Source organism: Equus caballus, chromosome 30, assembly GCF_041296265.1.
Source record: "Equus caballus isolate H_3958 breed thoroughbred chromosome 30, TB-T2T, whole genome shotgun sequence".
In the NCBI taxonomy this organism is placed as follows: Eukaryota; Metazoa; Chordata; class Mammalia; order Perissodactyla; family Equidae; genus Equus; species Equus caballus.
This window is the reverse complement of record NC_091713.1, coordinates 34472927-34481460: the sequence shown is the minus strand read 5'-3', so window position 1 is coordinate 34481460 and position 8534 is coordinate 34472927. Positions and strand designations below refer to the sequence as shown.

Sequence of the window (8534 nt, the reverse complement as noted above, 5' to 3'; positions counted from 1 at the left end):
AGGCATGAAGCACCTTGTAATTCATGGTTGTACTTCCAATATGAACTTGGTGAAGAAGACACGTCATTAGCAGGACATGGGGAACTTTCTCAGGGTTAACTTTGCAACATATTGACCATTAATAAAGCACAGACAGCGCTTTCGTTGCAATGATCAGACTCTTTCATCTTCATAACCAGAATTGAAATAAAACTTGAAAAATACTGGTAATTTCTAGAAAAATTATAATATTCTCCTAGCCACTCTCCCCAATCATTTTATAGACACCCTTCTAGTTCAAAGGACATCCATATATAATGAATTCAAAAATGGCAAAAATCTTGATAGAAACCCAAAGATTACATAAATTTTATATACATCATCAAGAATGAGGATTATAAAAATCACCAAACAGGTGCAGAGAGATTTAGAAAGATGACAAAACTTATTCCCTTGTCACGAAACAGGTTAAATTACCTGAGATACAAGATGTGGGATACCACATAAAATGTTAAAGACACACAAAATTCAGTTTTTATTTTTATAAGTTTATTTACAAAATGCTTAGTGCCCGGGGAGGGAACAGTGGGAGGCGGTGGGGGAGATGAAAAGAGATTCCTAAACGAGGCACTGAATTATATATCATTTCTATTCCTTCTACAACCAGAAAGTGTTTCGGGTTTATTTGCAACACATAAAGACAAGGGGTTTGAACAGTGACTTGTGCTTGGTGTTTGTTTTAAGGGGAATATTATTAAAGACTCTCTAGATTTTTTGGAAGTGGAATAACATAACCTGAAAATGAAAAATATCATCATATAAAATTTAGAACTGGTTCAAGTCTCTAAGGACACATACCAGAGAGTCAACCAGCAAAAGGGGAGCTGACAAATTTCTGTAGTTAAACTGTGCTCTGCGTGAGAAACACTGGGAAGAAAACATCTGGGCTTATTTGAGCAGATGATATATTTAAGGGAAAGGATGAAGGGTATAAAGCTGTGGTCAGACGGTGCAGGGCTACCATTTTCACACCTCGGCATCCTAGACGTATTGCAATAAGACCAGCATCTAGATGTATTATCATTCTGGAGTCTCACAGTTAGCATAAAATTGGGAAAAATGGCATTTATCTGAAATTTTATTGAAAGAGATCAGCACCCTAGATGGATGACTTCGCAGAGCTGTAAGTTAAAAGTCACGTTCTCCACAATTTGCCACCAAATACACACAAAAGAGGACAGAATTTAAGTTTGCTCATTTTGCTTAGCTGGCCTTAGATGTGTAACCCTAGATTTCAGGGTATAATGGTATGTTTAAGAATATTGGATTTCACTTCTAAAGCATGAATACTTTTGAATTCCTCATTTTTAACTTACCAGGTGAAGTCCTGTGGTTTAACCTATGGAAAGGCTGGATCTTAGAGTGCAATGCTCACACACACACACACACACACACACACACATACATAAGCAGGCTATACGTTCTTTTTGCCCTTAGGAGATTGAAATGTGATTTACCAAGCTAGTGGACAGGTCAGCAATTGAAATCAAACTGCTCTCTGCTTCTCAAAACACTAGGCATGAGGGTCGTTTCTTCTGATTGGTTGTCCCTGGAGAGAAGTAAAGAGCACGGGGAGGAAATGTTGTGGCCGACGCACCTGAGCTGGCTGCGGGATCAATGGTCAGTATCAGCGGGGCTCTCCTTAATGAAGCCCTCACCAGTGTCCCCGCCTTGCTGACAACAGTGGGTAGCACGGGGGCCGGGGCAGAGGCAGGCGAATCTATTACGAGACAAAATAATTGCTTCATTTTGTGGTACAAAGATATAAATCTGATTTTTGTGTACATAGAGCTGGCTTTAAATCCTTAACTGGAAGAGACCCTCGCACAGGACACAGAGGAAAACATGAGAGAAAGAGAGTGTGCAGGGCCGTCCGGCTCACAGAACTCCAGGAGAATTGCCAAGTGGGCTTTACAGTCAAGCATCTCTGAGGCTCTGCAGGCAAACAGCCACCCCAGAGCATGCTGTCTCCGTCACAGAGAGAAAAGAGTTGTTTTCATTTGTGCTTTTCCATGATAAGGTGTTTTGACAAATCGATAGAAGGAAAAGACCCCCCTGATTTACACCTAATTTATCTCATTATTGCCTCATTATGGTGGGGGAGCCTCGGCAGGGCCCCTTCCCCAAATGCTGTATCTGGCATACCTTGAGAGTTATAGGGAAAATGGAAATGAAAGGCCTCACTGAGGATGCCCATGTCATGCTTACATTTTCTTGAATTTCCTTGAACGGCTTTTGTGCTGGCAAGTAAAATTACGAGGCCGTTATGTCCTTTTGAAGATGTGTTTCTAAGATTAAAATCAGAGCACAGTCTCTCTGAAACATTAACACAAAGCAGCCGAAAATGAAGGAACTCAGATTCTATCTGTAGCATTCACTCCTGTTTTCAGATTTTTACATTGTAGTCCACCTGATAACCGATAAAAAGTACATTATGAAAAAATGCATTATGCTTATTTTTAAGCATGAGGATAAGTCAATCCTTTACTAGATATAGACAAATCACTAACATGGAGCTGACTAGCAGTGAAACAGCATGGCTGTAATAAGTAGAAAAGCAGAGAATCGTATTTGTCTTTACGATTTAGGTAGAATAGGATGTGAATTCAAATCGACAGCCATCCAAACCGTAAGTCACAACTTTAAGGCACAATCACCTCTTCAGAGCCACTATCCTTTTAAAGGAACCCCTTCTCCTGAACTTTTGTCAACATCTCAATACTCTTTCCAAAATCTTTTTTTTCTTGTCTTCCTAACTTTTTTTCATCCATTGATTTTTCCACACAAGTATGTATTTTGAGATTATTTTGTCCCACCCCTTCCGGGCTCTGTGAACTTGAGCAAGTCAACATTTTGAGCTTACTTTGCCTGATCTCGTTAAAAGTGGGGATAATATTAAGAACTACTCAATAAAATAATAATGACAATTTACAAAAACGAATACAGGGAATGTGTCTAAGTGTCATGCTTGGTGCTTAGAATGCCCCCAATGAATACAAATTAAGTGTAAAAGCACTCCATTCTTCTATCTCTTTGATCACCATTCCCAGAGATCTTTGCAGGATGCTGGAGAAGTGCCTTCTTGCCTTTCTTCCGAATCCCCCCCTCCTCCCCCCAACCGCTGACTTAGTGAGAAAGCCCCCACTTCCCAATCTCTGGTCACTCATAATCAAGTTCTGCATTAACACACCTGCTGAGCAGACTGTCCTCACCTCTGATGTTGCTAAGCGTCCCTATCTGCAAACCACAAATGAGAGGGACCATGATGAATAAAACAAAGGCCTTCTCTATATTTTAGCTCTTTAATGCAATTCGGAGGATCCCTCTGCAGTCAACAGATAACAGCATGAGGCTTGAAGCAGAAGAACTGGAATAAAATCCAACTCTGTCAGTGACCTTGGGAAAACTCTTGATCCTGCCTTGAGTTTTCCAACTGCTAAATGGGGGCAATGACATCACTTTCCCAGGCATATTGAGAAAATATATAGAAATGAGTTCATGTATGTGAACGTTCGTTCAACAAGGATTTATTGGGTACTTACCATGTTCCGGGGCTCTGCTAAGCACGGAGGATACAGCAGGAATCATGCTGGACAGTGCCTCTGCTATCGGGGAGCTTAGAACTTTGCATGGAGAGCAGACATTAAATAATGACAGAATATTCAATCACAAGGGGGATTATAAAGGAGACATACAGTGTGTTAACAGAGTACGTTTCAATGGTTAGGATTGTCAGGAAAGGCTGGGTAAAAAAAAGGAGCATAACATTAGCCTCATTGTAAATACCTGATAAAGGTGAGGTATATAGAAATGAGTTTTACTTATCTGGATCTGGGACTCGTATAACCATTAAAAAGGAGAAATGTCTCCTAAGTACTCAATCTACTCCATTTTCATTCAAAAATGCATTGTGAAAAGAGCCTATGGCTTCAAACACACAGAGATCTTGGAAACAGCGGCAGAGATTGCGTTACTTTCTGATGACAGGTATTCAAACATACATTTCAGGCAGTTGACAATATGTAAGTAAACGACAAAGAAAAACATAAATGTTAACCAATAACCCACATTCCTTGGGCATTGTTAATCAGGCAGACTTGATCGTCTGAAGCTTTCAATATTTCATTCACTCATCCATTCATTTCCTAAAAAAGTATTAAGCAACTCTATGCCAGGTACTGAGGTTATCTCCATCTTAGCTTTAAGCAAAACCACAAAGAAACATTTACTCTGTGCATTTCTCAGACCTGTTCCTATCCTCCTGTTCCCTCATGCCTCCTCCGGACAGGTCACAGTCCTTCCTAACCCCTCGCATTGCCATCTTTCAGTGAAGAATTCCATTTAGCCAAATCCCTTTTCAAATGCAAACAACCCATCCCTTAGTAACCATGCCGTCGGATTCTCTCCGGATAGTGGACTACCGCAAGGAGAAAAGTACCCTGGTTAGCCTTCGGCAGTGGATCCTCTTGTGCTCTGCCTCACCTGCCCTTGGACCACCTTTTACTCCAGCCATTGCTGAGACAACCAGCTTCACGCAGGTGAAGTCTACAGCACCTGACCTCAGCTGCTGCGCTTGACTCTCACTGTGCACCCAGGGTTCTCTGATGCTCCAGTGAGGGATGCCTGTGGGAATCTGCCTGGTACGTATGCATGCACGGATGATAAATGAGGGAGTTGACATCGCAGGACAGGACCTGGTGTACGAATGCTTCCCTCTCCCACTCTGCAGGTGGAGAATTCCAGGGATGCATCCTCTGGCCTAGAAAGTCCCAGTGGGATTGGAGTCCAGATTCCCTCTGCGGGGATGAACTGGAGAAGACGCCCTTGAATTGCCTTTTCCCCCCTCCCTCCTGCACTCTTCCCTAGGCTCCCACTCTTGTTCCCTATGGTCACTTCCCCAAATAAACCACCTGCCTTCCACCCCTCATCTCAAACTGCCTTGGGACTGGGGTTGGGGTGTTGCCTGGGCTAAGGTACTTACTGGTGTCATTCGTGTATGCACTTGAAATGACAATGAGATGGGCAGACTGTGAGATAATTCCAGAATGTGATACATGCTTCAAAGAAGTAAAGGAGGGCAATACAGGAGTGGCTGCGTTCATGAGGTCGGGGCTGCCAGTGGGAGGGTGTGTGGTGACGTAGTATTCGATAGGGTGGTCTGGGAAGGCTTCTCGCAGAGAGAACATTTGAACTGACACCTTAATGACAGGAAGGCCCTGGCGATGGGAAAGTTTGTGGGGGAAGAAGGTTACAGTCCATCCAAACCGAAAATGCAAGTCCCTGAAGTAGCTTAGAGAGCAGCCTCCTGGAAATACAAACGAACATCAATGCAGCTGGAGCAAAGGGAATGGGAGAGAGAACCAGATGCTGGAATGTTCTTTAGGCCTTTTCAGGCGGTGATAAGGAGTCCGGATTTTATTCTAAGGGCAACAGGAAACTGTTGGAGAATTTTAAGCAGAGAAAGTGAAGTGACGTGATTTATATTATAAATAGTTCATGCTGACTCTTGCATGGAAAACTGAAGAATCAGAAGAGGGGAAGCAGGTAGGGCAGTTGGGAGATTCTGGTGACAGACGACAGTGGTTTAGACTCGGATAGTGGTAAAGGGGACAGAGAAAGTCTAGAGACGCAAGGACTGTAGGATTCCCCATCAGGCAGTATTTGGATTTAAAGTCCAATCTGATACCCTGCTGCTGGATGCAGGGGCCCATGTGTTTTTAGCTGGGGAGGGGGCCAGGGTCCTTTTCCTACCCTGGGGTTGCTTACTCTATATAATAATTTGGCATCCCACTTTTGAGAGACTGTGGGGTTTTAGTTTAGGATACTTTTCTCATGAAATAGTCTATTCTTATTAATATTTCTGTTCTCTTAGGTCAGAGTAACTTCATAACCGTCCATCTGCACTACCTGCCAATCCGGTTACTGGGCTGGTGCAGAGTGAGCAAAGGGGTGGGATTCTGCATACAGCAGCCAAGCAAAGATCCATCCAAAGATCTGCCGGAGAAAGGAGGAAGAATGTTTTGTTGAGAAAACAGCAACAGGAGTTTGATGATCTAGGTAACATGTGATGGCAGATTAATTAATATTAGGACAGACATGAAATTTTAACTTTACAGAAAATAATGGGACACTGAAAATAAAGAATAATGAACACAAGAGGCTGGAACAACTTTCCTGGAATAGTTGCTGCGTGCTGATTACTAAATGAGTAGATATTTATTGAAGTTAAGGGAAAATATCCGATAGCAGCAGCATCGAGCTACACATTAAGAACATTACTGAAAGAGAAGCCATTTGTTGAATCCATTCTTGGGAATTATCTGACAGGCTTCTTACTGTCAGATAAGATTTAAAATTTGGAAAAATGAAAAAAAAAAAACAACCTGTGGTGTTGGGTGAGAACTGGAAGAATTGGTGTAACCTTGTAATTTTTAAAAATATAGGCAAATATATACAGAAATAGATACGCATGTTTGTATACATGTGTGTGTGTCTGAACACACACATATATTTCCTAGCTCTGTATATTAAAAAGGCCCAGAAGCAATGTCATCCCAATAGAAATAAGCACACCCAGCACCCACATCTTGACTTCTAAATACCCTTCCCCAAGGAAAGAAACCAGGGCTCCTTGAAGAAATGACTGATTCAAGGGCTGGAGAACAGAAAACAAGATGAACACGTAATTTCTTTCTGTGCCGGGAAGTAAGGAAGTACTCGAGAAATTATGGAGACTTGCCAAAAAGACAGGAGCCGGCTTGTAGGATCTCCTACTAACCAAATATGGGACAATTTCTGCATCAAAATAAATGATAGTAACAGATTATGACCCATGGAATAATATAAAAATCTGTGTCCATATTGATATAAATAATAAAATAAAAAATAAATTGGAGAAAAAGGGAAAGTTATTCCGTACAGTAGCATGCCAACTAACAAATGTAGAAGGAATGACAGAATTGCAAAGTCACTTTTGGCAACCATCATAGTAATAATTAAAACAAGCAAGATCGATATAGTGAACAAAAGTGTGTCGAGAAACACGGTATTTACATATTCTCAAAATATCTACCCACTACATACTATTAATTACAAAGAAAAAAATCAAACTTTATCATTAAGGTCACCAACTTACTAAGTGATCAGAGTTGCATCAACAGTTGCCGGAGTCCAGCTCCAGCCGAGTCCAGGTTTCCTGAGGGATGGACGGCGTCGGCAAAGAAAGAAGACAAGGCGAGACTGGAAGTGAGGTTTCCAAGTCTGATTTATTCAAAGCATTCAAGCATTTACATATGGTTCAGGTCACATGTTTATGATTTCATGGAACTATCCCAGTGTATAATTTTGGCAAACAAAACGGGTACATAAGCATATCTTGTTACAATATTAGCACAGTATGTCTACGAGAAGCAAGCAACCTTTGTTAACTATAGATATTGACCTTTTCTATATGTCTACTAGGCGTCTAGAGGTCTAAGACTGACTGCAAAACGGGGTGTAACGTCTAGATTCAGTTCCCCATGGGTCGAATGGCCCTAAGCCTCTATCTTTATTCCTGTAACAACGAAAGCAGAAGTATTGCAACGTATAAGGGGACCAAGTACACACAAGCCCCCAGCTCCGTCTGATCAAAAGCCACACAGGCACAGTGCTTGGGGTTTCTCTTTTACCATTAACTATTTTATAGGGTTCCCAATCCTCATCATAATCCCAGTTCCTCTGTGTCAATATATTATGATATTTTTTCTGTAACTTTATCAGGATCATGAGTTGTTTTAGGAGAGTGTACCTTTTGCATATCTTTGCTCCTTGGTGGGTGCCACCATTTACCTCCTGTCCTAACAGGCCTAGGATAATCTCTGCCTCCTAGAAGGGACCTGAGGAGGGAATGTTCTCCTTTGAGGCTGATTATTAGAAGGCTTCCTCCTTGAGGGCTGTCCAAATTCCTTTACCACCTTTCCAGGAGGGGGTCAGCACGTTTTTTTCCTTCAGGCTGCTGTTCCCTGAACCCTCCCTAGAAGGCCAGGTTACATCATCTTCTTTCCCCTGCTTGGAGAGATTTTCCCCAGATATCCCCATGTACAGAAAAAGAACAGCGAGAGCAATACTGCTAAGATTAGCAGCATGAGTAGGATCAAGAGCGGCCGACCGCCATCTTCTGAGGGTCCGCCGTGCGTTCCCTTCTCTCTCTCCCGGACGGTTGCCCTTGGGTAGAGGCTTAGCTGACTGGTGGGCGGCTCCCGGCAAACAGTAATGGGCACCAGCATTCTTACTGCGTGGTATGTTGCACAGAGACAAACTCAGCCTTCCTTCAGGAATATTCCTGCAGAAGTGAATTATGAGGAAACATCAGACAAACCCGAATTGAAGGACATTCTACAGAACTGGTTTGCACTTTTCAAAAATGTCAAAGTCATGGAAGATAAAGAGGAGTGCCCAATGACATCATTTTTCATGTACATTGACTGATTTCTTTTGCTGTTGACCATTGATTG

General features: G+C 42.1%; 1 long non-coding RNA gene across 1 annotated transcript; it reads right to left on the bottom strand.

The window, feature by feature from the left end:
- Positions 1–1496: 1496 nt before the first annotated feature.
- LOC138921586 (uncharacterized) lies at positions 1497–7302 on the bottom strand. The gene is made up of 5 exons (XR_011434278.1): positions 7175–7302; positions 5947–6033; positions 3582–3662; positions 2248–2449; positions 1497–1759 (listed from the first exon to the last, which is right to left on the bottom strand). It is a non-coding gene; the product is annotated as an uncharacterized lncRNA (long non-coding RNA).
- Between the last annotated feature and the right edge of the window lie 1232 nt (positions 7303–8534).